The following is a 20226-nucleotide window of genomic DNA, read 5'->3' on the forward strand; positions in this document are numbered from 1 at the left end:
CAGTTATTGTTCGCATTAGGGCATTTTATCTAAAATGATTGTTATAGTATCCAGGTTGAAAAATCCTTGGCATCACCTTTAATATAATTCCCATATTTTTTCAGGTTTACAGGTTTTTGCATACCTGTGCTGGTGCGGACGCGCATGATGGCGTCAAACCCGATGGGCTTCTCCACATCCTTCCTCAGGTCCCTCAAGAAGTGTTCCCCGTCGGTCTCCACCTAGGAACCCAAGAACAGCGGTCAGGCTGCGCTTAGAGGAGGTGTGCGTGTACCGTTTCACTGATACACGCACATGCTTTTTTTCATAAACTGTGTTGACGACTGTGATAAACAGTCTTTTGAATCCTAATGAATTGCTACTCTTTCTTTATCACTTGAGGCCAACTACTGAGTAAATATAATAATAAAGCAAAGCTAAGCGTTGTTTTTTTACATCTGATCTAAAGTCTGCTTCAAGTGCACATGCCTGGCCTGTAGCCAGAGACAATAGCCTAACTAGAAAGTGTCAACAGTTTCATTAATAGATTGTTTTCCCATTTCGGGCCACAAAAACATCCATGTTTGAATAGATTGTAATGTGTTCTAAACGCACAGACACACACGCACAGACACACACACACGCACACTCAACCCATCAACACAGCAACAAACACACAAGCAATATAACACTCACACCCCCACACACACACACAGACACACACACGCACACACAACCGACCCACCCACCAACCCACACACCCACACCGGGAAGTTGCTGTACTTGTAGACGGCGCCCCCGGTGTGCGCGGGCACATCCCCCGTGGTGGCGATGTCCAGGTACTGGCTGGGGAACAGGAAGAGGTCCACGCTGCAGCCCTGAGCCACACAGTCCTTGGACAGCTGCTCGTACACGCCCTTCACCGGGTGGAACAGCGTCTGATTGGGCGGCAGACACATCAATCAGTCAACCGGTCAACCAATCACAACCCTTTATCTGTCCCCGGGGGAAATTTGGCTGAGATGCGTACGGTAAGCAATTTCTGTAACAATACAGGAACTATTGAGAAAAAAACATGAATCTAAAAATGAGCTGTACACATTTTACCAGTATACCACTTAAAATGGAAAGATCAGCATTCCTTGATACGCTAAATGAATACGCAAGGAGCGAGGATAATGATAGAGATACAAATGAAATGGGATAATTATAAGATGAGATGTAAACATGTTTAAAAATAACTGGTAATTAGCCAAGTAATTAAGCACATAAGTCAAATACAAAATAGAACAGATATGTTGAATCAGTGCATAACCTCGACCAGCTTGAGCCGAATTGAGCCTTGTCCGTGCTGACCAGCTTCTTATCGTCTCGGTTCTTCAACTTCCCAGGTGCCTCAGCGGTCGGGATGGAGGCGTGGAAGATGAAGAGCTTCCCGCTGCACTCAGCCGCCTGGAGAGAGAGAGAGAGAGAGAGAGAGAGATCTAACCCTTCCGTTACAAGCTCTTTGGTGTGCTCTCTGTAGACCCATGCCTTTTGGGCAACAGAGCGGTAAAGTCCCTCATTGCAGCGGACCACCGAAATGAGCACAACGTTTTTTATTCTGAATCAATTTTCCCCAACTGAAACCTGCATGTGAACCTCAGGAGTCGTTCCTCGACAACGACATCATGTCGTTTCAGTTGTAAGACGTCTGCGGTCAATAACAACCCATCAGGAAATTAAAAAGCCCAACTCACTGAATGAATCTGAATGAATAATTTAACTGACTTACTGAATGGCTGAATTAGAGAAATAAGTTTAAAGGCAGGGGTATTCAACTAATAAGATAAACAAAGTCGAATTCGTGCTTATGCTGGGGGGTGTTCTCTAATGTGTGTTCAAATGGGTGACCTCCTTATTGGGAGTGCTGTATGAAGATGTATCCCTCTAGCTATTTTTAAAGTATTCTTAAATCTCAGGAAAGGAATAAAACTGAATCTTATCACCCAGAGAAAAAGACGAGCGATGGGAATCAATGTTTTCTCCTGCATGGCACCCAATCAGGCCGTGTGTGTGTGTATATGTGAGTAATTCATTTCTCTTGATCCTTAGATTCAGACAAGCGTCACAAACCAGTTGGTGAGTATAATTTGTTTTTACTGCTCTTATGATTAACGGCACTACCAACACCGAGACCTTGGTGACTTGTGTAGCTCACTGGACTATACAGCTCTGTAGATCTAGATACATCCAGCTCACTGGACTATACAGCTCTATAGATCTAGATACATCTAGCTCACTGGACTATACAGCTCTATAGATCTAGATACATCCAGCTCACTGGACTATACAGCTCTATAGATCTAGATACATCTAGCTCACTGGACTATACAGCTCGGTAGATCTAGATACATCTAGCTCACTGGACTATACAACTCTGTAGATCTAGATACTGTACATCTAGCTCACTGGACTATTCAACTCTGTAGATCTAGAAACATCTAGCTTACTGGACTATACAGCTCTATAGATCTAGAAACATCTAGCTCACTGGACTATACAGATCTGTAGATCTAGCTACATCTAGCTCAGTGGACTATACAGATCTGTAGATCTAGATACATCTATCTTACTGGACTATACAGCTCTATAGATCTAGATACATCTAGCTCAGTGGACTAAACAGCTCTGTAGATCTAGATACATCTAGCTCAGTGGACCATACAGATCTGTAGATCTAGATACATCTAGTTCAGTGGACTAAACAGCTCTGTAGATCTAGATACATCTAGCTTACTGGACTATACAGCTCTATAGATCTAGATACATCTAGCTCAGTGGATTCAGTGAAGCTTCAATTCAAGGTCTCTTCAATTAATAAACACATAATTCTACACAGAGTACTTCTACGCTGAGTACTGCTACTCTTGAGTACTACTACACCGAGTACTGCTTAGGTAGAACTTACATGAATACTAGTGTGTGTGTGTGTGTGTGTGTTTAGTGTGTCGCAGACAACCCATTATTATGTGACATCAGAAGTGGGCGTGTCCACCTAGACTTTTGCTGGATGCCCCCCCCTTTAAGAAAACGCACATTCCAAGCTGCCATATTGTTGAATCCCATTTGCCCACCGTACAATCCCATTGCCCACCGTATAACACACACACACACACACATAACGACAATAGAGAGTGTTAAAGGAGATATCACCTGCATGCATTTCCAACCAGACATGGAGTTCATATTTGTATTTTTCTCCCACCTTTTCTGTCCCTCGTTTCTTTTCCCTCGGACGATTCAACTTCACTTGGCGGTCCACCAAAATCTTCTCCCAATACCTTTGCTCATGATCACCTAAAGAAATGACAAAAAACCTCAACGCCAAAACATAAACATGCGAGTGATGAGTCTTTGAAGGAACCGATAGATCTCTGAAGAACCGGTTCTCACCGGAGAGCAGATCCAGCGTCCAGCCGTGTTCCTTCGCGGCGGCCGAGCGGTCGTTGACGACGGCCTGGGCCCAGCCTCTCTGTAAAGTGGTGGTAGAGTGGCGATGTCAGGAGCTTTGGTTACTTTGGATTTGCTCCATCAATGTGTTGAGTGAAATGGGTGTTGGTCTCCAGACCTGTTGGTGGGCCTATTGTTTTAATACGTGGGGGAATGAGGAAGAAGCAGTATTATTAAACATGTTGATTTTTACAATTGAGATTAACTCACGTTTCCATATTTGGCAAGTTACAACACTGAACTCACTGAACACTGAACAACTCTGAATGTGCGTGAACACGGGATTCCTTTTTAATGACGTCATACACAGTCGTCCCCCCCCCCACTAAAAAACTCCCCACTACACCACTGCTGCATAGGGTGTTTGATTTAACGACAATAAAAAACATGCATTTGGCCGTAGTTTATCAAGATTATTTTACAATGTTGTGTTGCGTTGTGGTGTAATTAACTGTATTGCAAAGGTTAACAACAAACCTTTGACCCTGGCTCTAACTTTAAATTGGGATTGTCATTGAAGTCAGATCGTTGCGTTTCATTGTGTACTAAAGGTGAGATTATTGTGTTGTGTACTAAAAGACAGGTTGTTGTATTGTGGTGTGTTGTGTACTAAAGTGAGATCATCGTTGTGTTCCACAAAGTGAGATCATCATTGTGTTGTGTACTAAAGTGAGATCATCAGTGTTGTGTTGTTGTGTACTAAAGTGAGATCATCATTGTGTTGTGTTGTTGTGTACTAAAGTGAGATCATCATTGTGTTGTGTTTACTAAAGTGAGATCATGGTTGTGTTGTTGTGTACTAAAGTGAGATCATCGTTGTGTTGTGTTGTGTACTAAATTGAGATCATGGTTGTGTTGTGTTGTGTAATAAAGTGAGATCATCATTGTGTTATGTTGTGTTCCCTAGGTGGAGCAGGGTGAAGAGACAACACCATCACCAGCAGCATTCTCCTAAACTGCCAACACACTAAATAGCGTCCAATGAGTTTGACCTGTAATGGTCTGTGTCCAAAGAGCGTCTTGTTCCAGCGTCTTGTTCCAGCGTCTGATTTCCTTCTGTGCGGCCGCTCCCAGCTTCTGGTTGAAAACATCTCAACCTTTCAGAAACACGCTGGGGTCACAAAGTTAAACTAACGAATCATAATATATGAGATGGGCGGACTGGTCTGCCCTGCAAAGTTTGAAACTGGTGTACAAACTTGTTCCAGCGATGTCCGTATACCCGGATATCATCATGATCTGTCAATTATAGATAATATAAAGGCCTGTGTGTGAATCACAAGCTGAGCAGGAAGTTCTCTACGAATAGTCAAATATCCTAACATTTATGCCTCCTTTACTTAACCTTTGTGGAAAACGTCATCGGGTCAAGGGGAGATGAAAAGGTGCTTCCTTTCGAACATAGGAAAGAACAGCACTGTTTAAAATGAATTCTACTCTACACTTTTCCTAAACGACGTCATTGCGCGACGACGAGCATAGCTGACCTCTAGCGTCTCTAGCGTGGAACTAAAGTTTACCGAAGTTTGACTACAACAAGAGCTCTGTCGATCCATGCATTCTTATCGTATTGATTTCAATCAGGTTGTCACCAACAGTGAGAATGACTTAGGTCGGATATGGGCACACACACACACAGGGGCGGACTGGCCATCGGGAATACCGGGGACATCCCCGGTGGGCCGATGGCCCGATGGCCCAAAATACTATTATGTACCGGCCCACGCCCATCATCGCATCAGCCCTACAATGGTTATCACAGCGGCACATGCGTCACATCACAGCGGCACATTTTCTCCAAGAGCTATACCTATCTAATCACAATCGCACTGACTGACTTTTATACTGCTACTCGCAATCGGTCTTCACACTCATGGTGACTATTTTTCGATTTTTTTTTTAAGTGTCTTCTAATATGTGTTTTACAGACTTCGGAAGTCCAAAGTAAGAAAAGATCTCCACCTTATTAATAAACACCTCTAAATTGGTTCTTACACAGCCGAAGTGTTCTCAGCTGTGCGGATTGAGGTAGAGAATTTGGATTTGCATACATACACGCAACGCGGCACCCAGTTCTACGCATGCGCTCAACCCATGAGGAGAAAGGGATTGTTAGCGGCGAATGTCTCCAGCTTGAGACCCGCTGAGGGACCACCGCCGGAGGCGGAGGTGCCTAAGCGCTGCCCGGCAACGATCCCTTTCTCCTCCTTGTCGTGGTTCAGTCTACTTCACATTGATGAGGACGTTGAAGAACCAGGAACGTCGGAGAACCCAACGCGGTCGTTTGAGATTCATAATATCGGCTCACACATCTTTTGGCCGTTATAATATTATATGATATAGATATCTATGTAGGCTATATGATAATATTTTGATATAGAGCTCCAGGACTCCCGTGTGTTCTAGAATATTTACAGAACACGGCTAAAGGCTGTGTGAGCCTCGCCATTGCGATACATCCACTGTAAACAGAGCGAATGGTACCGTGGCTGCAAGCTGCTCAGGGCCACACCCCCACCCTCCTCCTTGACCCGCCTCGGTCCTCCTCATTTGCATTATAGCTACAGCCACCAAAACAGCGCATTTGGGGGAAGCTCAATGTGCGACTGGCTCGGAGTGGCTGTAACTCTACACCACGGCTGAATTTCGGGAACGTCGTTATGTAACTTACTGTTTTGTTATGCACCTTCAGCACCCCTACACACAAACAATCACACACCCAGCATGCAACACTACTGATACCACTGATGTTCACACCCCATCGTATGTTCTGTTCTGTTCATTTCTAATATATTGTTCATGCTAATTCTACCCTCTGATTCCAGTTTCTTTATTGTGTGGTCTTTCTCTGCTGACATTCATTCCTTAAGGCTTTGTAGTTATACTTGTATAACCATCTGATATTAGCCAAGAGTTAAGCATATTCATCTAGCAAACTATACCTACCTTGGAGTGTTACAATAGCCAATAATCATTTTATTCCATGTGTCCATCCAGGCAAATTGGTGGATCCAAATGTTATTAAAAAACAAACATACATATATGATGTAATTTCTTTGTAATCATCCAAAATAATGTTAAGTGTATGGGTATTTTTCCCAGAAGGCCACTGACTGTTCGATACGCGCGATCCATTGAGTGGGCAACGCGGCGTGTACTTAGTGGGCCGCGCGCCGTGTATTGAGTGGGCCGGTCTGACAGAAACTCCCGGGCCACTTTTTTCCCCCAGTCCGCCCCTGCACACACACACACAAACTCCACATCTACGTTGTTTCCTGGTAAAAGAGGACCTAAATTGTGTATATATCTTGTCACATAAGTCTTCAGCAGTAATTGATAAATGTTCAGGCGCAGTAAACCAATATCCCGCCCGCGTCGCCTCGTCTGAACACACGCGGGGAAGAGAGAGTCACTTTCTCTTTCAGAAGACCACGTGATTTATTTGATATCACTACTGATGACCTAGAAAATAAACAAACTACATTTATAGAATATTGGTCAAATACCTATTAATGAGACACCTACATGGTTGGGTTCTCCAATGATATGCTAATTTGAAGCGTTCATGAGCGAAAACATCCCACAAAATAATATCTCATAAAGCCGCCCCAGCTTAACATGAGCCACTGTGGCTCAGGTGAGGTAACCCCTCCCACTTTATGGCTTAGTTGAGATAACCCCTCCCACTTTATGACTCAGAAGGGGTAATCGCTCCCACTTTATGACTCGGATGAGGTAACCCCTCCCACTTTATGGGTCAGCGGAGATAACCCCTCGCACTGTCGCTCTGCATCCACAGGCTGTGACTGCCTTCTAGTGGAGGAAATTAAAGCAGAGGAAGACGGGGTGGTGTACAGTATTATGAATAAATGTTGCTGTTTTAGATTATGCTTTATAATGCTTATAATGCCACTGTTACTGATAGTTACTGATGTTATTATCCAGCTTTTGCTGTTTCGGGTGGATAATTCTCTATGTAATCTAAATCTACAGTTGGTTTATAAAATAACCAATGTGAAGTTACGAATACATTAGAGTTACACGTAAAGCAGCTGTTGCTGTTTTAGGTGGATAATGTGATTGCACCAAACAATTAAATAAATTAAGAATTTTAAAACATTCTGTTGAATGAATAGTTGTTTTATTTGCACACCAACAGTTAACGTTAAAACATACAGACGCAGGCGTATTGCCTCCAAATGTATGTTGGGTAATAAATGTTTTAATAGCTGCCCACAGAATCGATGCGTCCTCGTCAATCACTTGTCAACAGTGCAGAATTCGGCTAACCACCGTGAGCACTGAGTAGGTTATTAAAGAGACACAATATTCAAATTGTTGACATTCTATGGAAAAAATAACATTCTAATTGCTAAATTAACAAAAAGTCAATTTGAATATGAAATAATATGTGTGGATAACAGACCTGTGAGACGGGACTCTGACTCCCTGCTGTGAGACTGGACTCTGACTCCCTGCTGTGAGACTGGACTCTGACTCCCTGCTGTGAGACTGGACTCTGACTCCCTGCTGTGAGACTGGACTCTGACTCCCTGCTGTGAGACTGGACTCTGACTCCCTGCTGAGAGACGGGATTCTGACTCCCTGCTGTGAGACTGGACTCTGACTCCCTACTGTGAGACGGGACTCTGACTCCCTGCTGTGAGACTGTTCTGGACTTGACCTGCTTGAGACTTGAATGCTGGGAGACTCGGGTCTCTCTCTGGAGACAGAAAGAAAAGATGTGGTCAGATTCCACAAAGGCTGTTTTAATCAGTGTATCATATCATCACTGCATGCATCGTTAGTCTGTTGCATCGTTATTCCAAAAAAAAATGCTTCCAAATCTCTCCCTTCTTTGAACTGGTTTGCTGCCAGCCCTGATAACGGGAATGACTCCATGTGCCGGGCTAAGATAGGCCTAGTGTTGATGATGAATCGAACATCAGAATAATAAAAAATATGACAAGAGAGCGAAGTACGACAGACAAGAAGTGACAACAATAAGCAAATAAATCATTGACTGAAAAGTGTGTGTGTGTGTGTGTGTGTGTGTGTGTGTGTGTGTGTGTGTGTGTGTGTGTGTGTGTGTGTGTGGTCCGACGCCCTGACCAGCGTTACTGTGACTAGAGTTCTTATTTCTTATGATCTTCCTCCACCAGCGTCCTGATATCAGATGTCATATGGACAAAATACACACACATATACATGCACACCCTCACACATACACATACACATACACATACACATACACACACACACACACACACACACACACACACACACACACACACACACACACACACACACACACACACACACACACACACACACACACCTATCTACGCACGTACACTCGACACACATTTAGCTGAACTGTAAATATATAAACATTATATAGATGAAGATTAGATATAGCTAAACATTATGATGAACATAATGTATATCTAAACATTATATCTCTCTGGTCATTATTTATAAGAGAAGATTATGTTCAGCTGAACATGATATTGTAAGAACAATTATTTCAGGGTTACAAGAAACTTGATCGCAGCTACAGTGCGCGTGCGTGTGCGTGCGTGCGTGTGTGTGTGCCTACGTTTAAGTCAGTTTCACTTTAGGTTCTCCTAGTAACTATTGACGTCAAAGCCGTATTGAATTCCTATTGGTCCAGACCGGCCTCTCCCTCTCGCACCGTCTCTTGTTTGCAGGTTTCCTGGTCAGTCCGTCTGATGCTGGAGTCGGAGTCGCGTCTCTGTGGATAATCTCATCGATCTGTTCTTCTGATTGCATCGATATGAAGGCGCTAATAGGGCTGCTGCTGTTGGTCTTTGGTCACGATGTGTCCTCAGGTAAGACTGATTACAGTTTTTAATTTTCAAAATGATCTTTCCAAAAGTTTCGTTTCTGGTTCCTGAAGAGACGACGCTTAGATTCCCTAATTTGGTTGAAAAGCATTTGATTATCCTCTCTAATGAGTTCAATTAATCCACAGCATGATTCCTCTTGTACTGTGAATATTTAAACTAAAATAAGAACATTTATTTTCGGTTTAACTGTGAAAACGAAACCAGCGGATTGGTTTGATGACGTCTTTCCTAAATGTACAATCTATTATCAGATGATCCAAACATTAAACTTCAGTTAGGAGGGAATCCGATGCGTAATTTAAGTCTACTTTTAATCCTAAGTATTATATTAAAGGTTGGGTACGGAATTCGCTTTTTTGGCCATTTTTGCAAAATTACTTTAAATCCTTATCATAACCCGCTTACAGCCACTGAGTTAGAAGTACTGACATGAAAATTAAACAAGTCAATCATCTGTGGAACGGGCAGGTCTCGAAAAACTCCAGCCAATCATTTCCATTGCCACCGAGTTGCATTGGACAGTAAGTACGTCAATCAAACGGTCGTACTGCACTCCCCCTCCCCCGCGCCCCGCGCGCGACCCCTTCGTGCAGTACTCGTGACCCAGAGCTCGTGACCCAGAGCAAGCTCCTGTTTGTTGTTATCCTGCGGTAGCTACTGGAACTAGTTAATCCACATTTGGACCTAGCAGTAGAAGACAATTTCCATGGCAGACAAGACGCCACCATCCCCACCACCACCACCACCGCCAGCAAAGAGAAGGAAAACTCTTTTTCAGAGAGTAATTAATAATAAAAACGCTGAAAGAGAAAAACTGAAATCAAGAATAATCCTAGGCGCTGCTTTCAAACGTCTGCGGCAACTGGAGGACGAGAAGGGTCTAAAAACCGATGCCTATGTGGCGGTTGACCTAGTTTCAGAGTTTATACCGTTTATACTCGGTAATACCGGTGTTGAGACGAGTGTATTACTCGGTGTGAACATTTCCACACCGCGGCAACCCTAGTGAAAACCAGGACTTCCAATACAATTATATGAAACAAACATACATTTTCTAAAAATAGTAATTATTTATGTGACCGTTTAATGTTTATAACATCTGGTGCAACCATGGGCCGCGAGAACGTATTCTCAGCAGGGGGTGCTGGAAAAAAAAAACTCAGCCTGCACCAGACTCGCAACTCGTTACATTGATAAAAAAAGATATATAGCAGCGCAGCTCAATTACACCAGTGAATGCGCGCACAGTTGAAAATCGATCGTTGTGTTCACTTCCTTCACACCATGGTTCACATCCAGCTGCTCACAGAACAAGTTTAGCGCACCACCGCTACCCTCACACTTTTTCATATAACCTTTTTTCAGCACTAGGTCAGACTCGCTTTGCCACGGGCCGAAACAGTGCGGAGCGACCACAGCCAGAGCGAACACAGCGGGGCAGAGGAGTGTCAGGAATAGTCTTTGGTGTACACATCAGTACGGCCTATTTGCACTACTGTTTAGTGGCAATGCAGTGTTTTATTCTATGCCTTTTTATTTTCGTATATTATTTCAATGAATATAATGTATTTATTCATAAAAACAAGATCTGGTCTTCAAATCTTTTTTCCAAATAAAGGTCGTCTTACAATGGGGTTTGTGTTTATATTCGGACCAATACGGTACAGCGGGCGCTCACATGACGTTAAGCATTTCCTGGTGCATAATGTGACGCTTCAGAACCTAAAATCCCGTTTCTCCCCGTTGACACGACAACACGTAACCGGCGTTTTCAGAAATCTCCACTTTGGCCGGAGTTTTTAGAAATGATCGTTTTCTGTGATAAGACAGGGCCAGGGTGTTGCAGCACCCCCAGCACCCCTACTTCCCGCGGTACTGGGTGCAACTTACAGCTGAATGTAGTGCCATGTTGTTAAACGAAAACCTACGCTAGCCTGGCTCGCTCTCGCGTATCTGTTCGCGCTCGTGCATGATTGCGCGTCCAGGTACTTGGAATGGGTGGAGTCAGATTCAGCGTTGAAGGAGAGGGGGTAGGACCATTTGAGTTGTGTATTTTCAAAATCTGCTGGCGTTTCGCAAATCGCATACCCAACCTTTAACACTCAGAGATATCTTATTAACTTGTCAACGTTCTTGGAGAATCACGCACGCGCACACACACACACACACACACACACACATACACACACACACACACACACACACACACACACACACACACACACACACACACACACACACACACACGGCAATATAATTATTATCGTTGCTATCAATATATTATTATGAAATATAGGCTAATAACTGTATTGTTATAACATTAATTATTATCATTCCAATAATAGCAATCTGAAGATACTTAAAATGCCGTCATTGAATACAGAAATTCACCAATATACTTATAATAATAAAAACAGTCTGTCTGTCTCTCTGTCGGTCTGTCTGTCTACCGTGATGTACTGTATTAACCCGTCTGTCCGTCTGTCTACAGTGATTCACTCTTTGCAGTTTTTCTCCACGGCGTCGTCTGGACTCTCAACCTTCCCAGAGTATGTGGATGTTGTGATGGTGGATGAGGTTCAGGTTGAGTACTATGACAGCAACACCCAGAGAATCGTACGCAAACAGGACTGGGTGGACCAGGCCAACAGAGACAAAGACCCAGACTACCTGGAGAGGGACACTGAAAACAGAAAGGGTAACCAGCAGGTCGACAAAGGCAACCTTGGGACTCTGAAGAAGCGCTTTAACCAGACAGGAGGTACGTTCATATCTAATGTCTGACCTCTCACATGGAGATAGCCATAATTTAACCCCAGAATAAAGTTTAACCCATAAACACACACTCACACACACACACACACACACACACACACACACACACACACACACACACACACACACACACACACACACACACACACACACACACACACACACACACGTATTCATGTAAGTTCTACATAAGCAGTACTCAGTGTAGTACTCAGTGTGGTAGCTCTAAGTGTAGCAGTACTCAGAGTAGCAATACTCAGTGTGGTACCCAGTGTAGAATTATGTGTTTATTAATTGAAGAGACCAAGGCCTGTTATGTGTGATCTTGAGTGTCCAAAATCCTGAAAAATACTATATAATCATAATCACAGTATCTACTGCTAGATATGTCTCATCTAAATTAATGAAAAGTATTCTAAAAGTTTGTATTCAACAGGAAAAAATGGCCAACTCCAAAATACAAATACTATTAAATGCACAGTTAATGTAACATGACATTTAGTTACAAGTAGTTAAAGTCTACTAATATTATAAAATGCCCCCGCAATGATTATTAAAGTCACATCCTCTTTAATCAAGGAAACGTTTCGCGGGTCTACCGGCTGCATTACCGGCATGTAACCAGCAGGTGGTGATGCTGTGCTGCCGTGTTTCTAAACAGAATATTTGTTCCACTCCCAGAATATTTGTTCACTCCGTTGGTTTTTCATTCCCCAATACGAACACACACACACATGTCCAGAAGTATGTGTCTCTATACATACACATACAAGCACGCACACAGGAGCTTCTCATCTGTGTTTGAATGTATTGAATGACCAGGGCACAGTAGCCTGTCTTCAGTCTTCCTGATTCAGCGGGGTCCCTGTCCCTGCCCTCATCTCCTCTGAACAGCGATGCTCCTTTCAGTGCAGCAGTTCCTGGTGCCGTACGTTTTCACCCAGATCAGTACGCGTCTTCCTACAGTTCAGCAGACATGTCTTTAACCTGGAGGTGATTGGACTGTCTGGTGATCCGTTAAAGATAACCTCTGAGCTGCTGAGGGAAGCCTCCTCTATATATCCACGGGTAGGGGCTGTAGGGTGGTGTAGGGGCTGTAGGGTGGTGTAGGAGGGGGTGTAGGGTGGTGTAGGGGCTGTAGGGTGGAGCAGGGGGTGTAGGGTGGTGTAGGGGGTCAGGGTGGTGTAGGTGGTGTAGGGTGGTGTAGGGTGGAGTAGGGTGGTGTAGGGGGTGTAGGGTGGAGTAGGGGGTGTAGGGTGGATTAGGGGGGTGTAGGGTGGTGTAGGGGGTGTAGGGTGTGTAGGGTGGAGTAGGGGGTGTAGGGGGTGTAGGGTGGTGTAGGGGGTGTAGGGTGGTGTAGGGTGGTGTAGGGTGGTGTAGGGGGTGTAGGGTGAGTAGGGGCTGTAGGGTGGTGTAGGGGGTGTAGGGTGGTGTAGGGGGTGTAGGGTGGTGTAGGGGGTGTAGGGTGGTGTAGGGGGTGTAGGGTGGTGTAGGGGGTGTAGGGGGGAGTAGGGTGGTGTAGGGGCTGTAGGGGGGTGTAGGGGGGTGTAGGGGGTGTAGGGTGGTGTAGGGTGGTGTAGGGGCTGTAGGGGGGTGTAGGGGGTGGTAGGTGAGTAGGTGGTGTAGGGGTGTAGGGGGGTGTAGGGTGGAGTAGGGGGTGTAGGGTGGGTGGTAGGGTGGTGTAGGGTGGTGTAGGGTGGTGTAGGGGTGTAGGGTGGTGTAGGGGTGTAGGGGGTGTAGGGTGGTGTAGGGTGGTGTAGGGGTTAGGTAGTGTAGGGGGGTAGGGGGTGTAGGGTGGTGTAGGGGCTGTAGGGTGGTGTAGGGTGGTGTAGGGGGTGTAGGGTGGTGTAGGGTGGTGTAGGGGGTGTAGGGGCTGTAGGGTGGTGTAGGGTGGTGTAGGGTGGTGTAGGGTGGTGTAGGGGGTGTAGGGTAGTGTAGGGTGGTGTAGGGTGGTGTAGGGGGTGTAGGGTGGTGTAGTGCAGTGTAGGGTAGTGTAGGGGCTGTAGGGGGTGTGTAGGGGCTGTAGGGTGGTGTAGGGGCTGTAGGGTGGATTAGGGGGTGTAGGGTGGTGTAGGGGGTGTAGTGCAGTGTAGGGTGGTGTAGTTTGAGACTCATTAATTAGTCAGCATCATTTTAAACTAATTATGATCCTGTTAACCATTCTACATCATCCAGGTGTGTGGTGACTCCATCACATAAAGACGTGGTCTGAAGAGGCTCCTGTTTGTAGTCTTTGTGGTCTCACGTCCTTTAGAGTTTCTGCAGAGCTTTACCTCAACAGTTAATGGATCTCTCTCTCTCCCTCTCCCTCTCCCTCTCCCTCTCTCTCCCCTCTCTCCCCCCCTCTCTCTCTCTCTCTCTCTCTCTCTCTCTCTCTCTCTCAGGTGTCCACGTATATCAGCAGATGAATGGTTGTGAGTGGGATGATGAGGATGGTACTACTGAGGGTTATGAGCAGTATGGTTATGATGGAGAGAACTTCCTATCGTTGGACCTGAAGACCCTGACCTGGGTCGCTCAGTGCATCAGGCTCTCACCACCAAACTGAGATTGGATCACAATACAGCTTTGAATCAATACAGGAAGAACTACTACACCAAGGAGTGTGTTGATTGCTGAAGCAGCTCTTGGCCTACGGGAAGAGCACTCTGCAGAGAACAGTAGAGTCATATGACCTGGTGGCGTTGACGGACTCATGTCCCTGTTCTCTCTCTCTCCCTCCCCCCTCCCTCTCTCTCCTTCTTCTCCCTCCCTCCCTCTCCCCCTCTGCCCCCCTCTCTCTATCTCTGACCCCCCTCTCTCTCTCCCCCCTCTCTCTCTCTCGCTCTGACAAAAATATTAAACAAAGTCCTAATGTCCTGAAATAAACCAACGAGACTGACATGAAAAGGACACGTGCTTTACATTAAAAAATAATCTCTCTCTCTCTCTCTCTCTCTCTCTCTCTCTCTCTCTTCTCTCTCTCTCTCTCTCTCTCTCTCTCTCTCTCTCTCTCTCTCTCTCTCTCTCTCTCTCTCTCTCTCTCTCTCTCTCTCTCTCTCTCCCTCTCTCTCTCTCCCTCTCTCCCTCTCTCCAGAGCGTCCGCGGGTGTCTCTGCTCCAGAGGAGCAGAGGTGTGGTGTGCCATGCTACAGGCTTCTTCCCTAACAGGGTGGTGGTGTTCTGGAGGAGAGACGGCCAGGAGCTCCATGAGCAGGTGGACCCGGGAGGTCCTCCCCAACCACGACGGGACCTTCCAGGTCAGCGTGGACCTGGACCTCACGGCCGTCCACAGGAGGACTGGGGAGGTACGAGTGTGTGGTCCAGCTGAAAGGCATCGAGGACATCTCCACCCGCCTGGACCACGCCCACATCAGGACCAACCGGGTAAGACTGGTGTTGGAGGGGATGGAGGGGGGGGAACACATGTCTCACCCCCTCCACCTGACGTCATCCCAACCACTGCCAGGGGCCTCTACCCAGGCGCGTCGGTAGACCGGGCATTCGAGGCTATCGCCCTGGTTCTTTTGGGAATAGCCCCGGATCACTGTGCCGTCAAAAATAAAATAAAAAAACATGATAATGATGAAAATAGCCCCGTAGAGTTTAGTTCTTTGTGGTTGTATTACCAGCAGACGCAGATGCAACATTGTAGACCGTGAAAACCGGAAAATTCTGACGTGTCCATATATGGGCAGATTTACAATAATTTGTTGCAAAATGTTGCAAATTCAACGGTATTCTTTCTTCTCTATGCACAGCGCGTCTCGTCGATATTGCTGTTTCGTGTTGTTAGCCTTTTATTGAGATCAGAGAGTGTTTAGAAGGACAGTAATACAATATCTTTGGTAAGATGGATATAAGAAGAGAGACCCGCAGTGAATTCAACCGGTCCACTGACATCGGGTAGGTGCATGACAGTGGTACCGTAAACCTTCAACAGCCCGGGATTTATTTGTTTCAATCGCTGAACTTTCGAACAAAACTCTTGTTCAGCAAAGATGGGAAATACTATCAAATGTATTATTGAAACCAGTATGAATATTACCGTACATGTTGACCAGGCAATCGAATAACACCTGCACGCATGCTCACACACACACACACACACACACACACACGTATCGGGACAGTCGGGAGAATTCCCGGTGGGCCGTTAACGTTCCGGGGTGCCGGGCTGATTACTGCGGGATATCAATATTGCGTTTATAAAAGTTCCTTTCAACGCCGTCCGGCAGCCTGAGCTGTGCAACCGCAACCTCTCACTCACTCAACACACGTAACACTCACAAACTGTCAACGGAGGCATAAAAGTTAGGAGATTTAAGTGTTCCTAGAGTGCCTGGGTCTACCTGGACACTGCTGAAGCTACTGGGTAGACACACAGCTCTCCGGATTAGCTCAGTGCAGCAGAACACGATGGATTGTGGGTAAATGAGTTCTATGAATAGGGCTAAGCTCAGATCAGTCCCTGATAGGCCTTTCACACCGCCGCAAAATCGGAGCGCTTGTTTGGAGCTAGAGCCAGTGTTTTGGTTTCACAACGCCAGAGAGACGGCTCTGGCCTGTAAAGACCGGTTCAACTCCAACCCCAGGATTGAGCTGGGCTAGAAAGAGACGTGCCTTTACGCCAGGGGCAGGGGGCGGGGGTTATCCTTACCTTCATAAACAGGAAGACCAACGAAGACCGGCATCTTTAAAAACACCGAAGTAAGCAATGGACGTGGAGACGAAAACGCAGTGGACCGTGGAGGAGACAACCTGTCTCCTTGGATTCTGGTCTTCTTCAGAGGTCCAGAACTAGTTAGAGGGAGCAACCCGGACAAAGGCTATCTTTGAACAGCTGCAGCCGTCTGCAGTGACGTGATGACGTTGCTCTCGCCGGCTCCATGGCTGGCTCTGGCCGGTGTGAAACCAACTGGTTCATAACTGGGATAAGGCTGGAACCAGTTTTGAACTGGCCCTTGCACCAGCCCGGAACTGGCTCTTGGTTCTTTTTGGTGTGAAAGGCCTATCAGTGACCCTGAGCTCCAGAATTGGTTCTATATAGAGGAATATTGAGGCTGTGTTAGTTGTGATTGTAGCATCACGTGACCATAGACATGTGGTTCAATGATGGAGGGATGGATGAGGGAGGGTCTCTGTCCAACATCTATTATTAAACACCTGATTTTATTTTCTTAATTTACCTTCAGGGGACAAGAGTCACATCCTTGCTTTCATCCTCACTGGTGTTGCTGTTCTTGCTGTTGTTGTTGCTGCTGTTGTTGGAGTCTTTCTGTACCGGAAGAGGAACGGTGAGTGAATCAAACTCTCCAGGAGGACTGACACCTGATCTCCACCTGCTCCTACTTCCTGTCCCCTTCCTAGACTCTGATTGGTTGTCTTCACACACTGGTGGTCTGGTTGTAGAAACCTCCACCTCTGAATGATGAACCTCCTCCAATGTCGTGTCCATAGAGATGTTGTGGCATTAAGAATATGAAAGTCTAATAACAAGAGGATATTCACCACGGTTACAACACTAATCATTTCTCTTGATCCTTAGATTCAGAAAAGTGTCACAAACCAGTTGGTGAGTATAATTTGTTTTTACTGCTCTTTTGATTAACGCCACTACCAACACCGAGATCTTGGTGACTTGTCTAGCTCACTTGACTATACAGCTCTGTAGATCTAGATACATCTAGCTCAGTGGACTATACAGATCTGTAGATCTAGATACATCTAGCTCACTGGACTAAACAACTCTGTAGATCTAGATACATCTAGCTCACTGGACTATACAGCTCTGTTTATTTAGTTACATCTATACATCTTGCTCACTGGACAATACAGCTCTATAGATCTAGAAACATCTAGCTTACTGGACTATACAGCTCTATAGATCTAGATACATCTAGCTCACTGGACTATACAGCTCTGTAGATCTAGATACATCTAGCTCAGTCATGACTTCACCTCCTCCCATTCTGCTATTTCCCAGATTCTGACACCAGCTCTGAGAACACTGAGGTGCAGAAACTGGCTCCTGAGTACCAACCTCTGTCCACAGTCAGTATTTCATCACTTTACAATACTTATTCTGTAATATATTTACAGTTATATTTATTAGCAGCCTACTTTATCACAGCAATAGTGATAGTAATATTTTAACACTATCATCACAGTAATAGTTGAGCAATACTTCATCACAGTTATCTGTTAACATCATCAAAGTGATAATGTGTTTAATGTTTAATTTTGACTTGTGCTTCCTTGGTGTTTAGGGTCAAAGTTAAATCATGAAGAGGCTTCTCACGTTCAGCTTCCTAAACCAGGATGGAGTGGAACGCTGTTCATTTATAATCCTTACTATCAGGCTTGGGACTTCAGCTAACTGCAGGTTCTGCGTTTGCTGAATTACAATATTCATTCTTAACTTTATTTTGATAACAATCATCAATCTGTAAGAAGCGTAAATCAATTAGATCTCTCTATTTGTGATAGATTTGATTAACTCACTGGCTAAAACCTGCAATCTTTCACTGACGCTTGGAAACCATGGCAACACGACCTCGCCATGATGGCCATTTGGATCCCGTCGCTTCACGTTAAAACCTTTTAATTATGTTATATTGTTTAGTAATATTTAAGTTTCAAATAATGTTCAAAGATTCTGAATCAAGATTTTGGACAGTGAGATTCTGTCAAGTTTCAATACAATAATCGATTAATTTAATGTGTTTCATTAAAATATATTATTTGAGAGTTCTGCTAGAGCATTGCATAGTCTACCACAATCGTACTAGGCTGCTTTTGCCTTAATGCTCTTTGTTGTATTTTCTGTGTTCTTTTGGGAATTGGATAGTATACTTGGGTTATTCTGTCAATAAAATACATAAAAATTGTTTTAGCCTATATATATTTAATATACTTATCGTTTGGGAAGGTTTACATACTTTGTTCAGAGGTTTTGTTTATTATTAAAGGTTGTTAGGTTAAAGGTAAATCGTTAAGATTAAATTGACAAATAGAGATGAAATTGAATTAAAAATACAGAAATTAATAATGCTAAATTATTATCTTAAGTTTGAAAAAAATGAGAAGCGATGAGCTACATAAATCAACAGTAAAGTATGTGATATGTTCATGTTCTGCCATGTTCATGCGCGTCACTAGTACGTCACCAACTTGGCAACTCTGTTATCAAAATCTGACCCCAGTTGTCTTGAAGTGTTGTCGCGAAAATGTTTTCCCCATAATTCCCAGCGATGTTAATGCAACATAAGGCCCAGGACTGATCTGACTGGATTGCAGACAGGCTGCCTGGGCGACCTGATTGGCTGCCTGGGTCACATGGTATGCTGAGTCTTTGGCTCTGGAAAGCCCCGGTAGCTGCAGCCTGGCTTCCCGCCAGAGACCAGCAGCACCACAACACCAACTGTACAAACTGCCACCACACCGGCCTCCATCTTGTCTCCTGACGTCAAAAGAACCGCCAAATGGCGGCTGTGGTCACTGCATAGCAGGGGTGTAGTGGGGGGAGGGGCCGTCTGCCCACTTCTTCCAAGAAAAAGTTCAAAAGAAAAAAGAAAGATAAAAAGAAAAAAAAAATGTAAATATGTAAATATATATATTTTTTTTAAAATGCGCTGTCTGCTAAGATTTTCGTGACTGCAGGCCCTAGCCCGTCTGTGAAGTGGTGGTAGCGTGGCATAGTTAGGACAAGGGGTTACACTGTCATTTTTTATCGGCCGTCATGAAATAAACATAAGGGGTAACACTGCCGTATTATATCGGTCTTCATGAAAAATATCATAAGGGGCAAAACTGTCGATATCTTTCGCCGTACAGGGTGACACTGTTGTTTTTATCAATAGAAAATTAGTGCGGGGGGGGGGGGGGGGGGGGATACATATCTCACTATACCTATTTAGCCATGCTTCGGTTGCCTATTCTTGTCTCCCAGTTCTCTCCCAAACATCCCAACTACATAATAACGCACAATCCCGTCCGGAAACTAAAGTGAATTCCAACGGCCAACTAAAGTGAATTCCCCCCCCCCCCCCCCCCCACCTAGTATCCAGACGGTTCTGGCCGAGCACCAGTAGCCCCCCCAGCCCTGAGGGAGAGGGTGGGGGGGGGGGGGG

At 45.0% G+C, this 20226-nt stretch overlaps 2 long non-coding RNA genes and 1 pseudogene across 2 annotated transcripts; 1 reads left to right on the plus strand and 2 right to left on the minus strand.

Annotated features, from left to right (window-relative positions):
* Positions 1–4232: 4232 nt before the first annotated feature.
* On the minus strand, positions 4233–7149 carry LOC132475644 (uncharacterized). Its single transcript, XR_009529945.1, has 2 exons — positions 6733–7149; positions 4233–5117 (listed from the first exon to the last, which is right to left on the minus strand). It is a non-coding gene; the product is annotated as an uncharacterized LOC132475644 (long non-coding RNA).
* A 2013-nt stretch (positions 7150–9162) lies between these two features.
* Positions 9163–18984, plus strand: LOC132475637 (major histocompatibility complex class I-related gene protein-like; annotated as a pseudogene).
* On the minus strand, positions 11865–12788 carry LOC132475656 (uncharacterized). Its single transcript, XR_009529958.1, has 2 exons — positions 12385–12788; positions 11865–12339 (listed from the first exon to the last, which is right to left on the minus strand). It is a non-coding gene; the product is annotated as an uncharacterized LOC132475656 (long non-coding RNA).
* Positions 18985–20226: the final 1242 nt, after the last annotated feature.

Source organism: Gadus macrocephalus, chromosome 17 (genome assembly GCF_031168955.1).
Source record: "Gadus macrocephalus chromosome 17, ASM3116895v1".
Classification (NCBI taxonomy): Eukaryota; Metazoa; Chordata; class Actinopteri; order Gadiformes; family Gadidae; genus Gadus; species Gadus macrocephalus.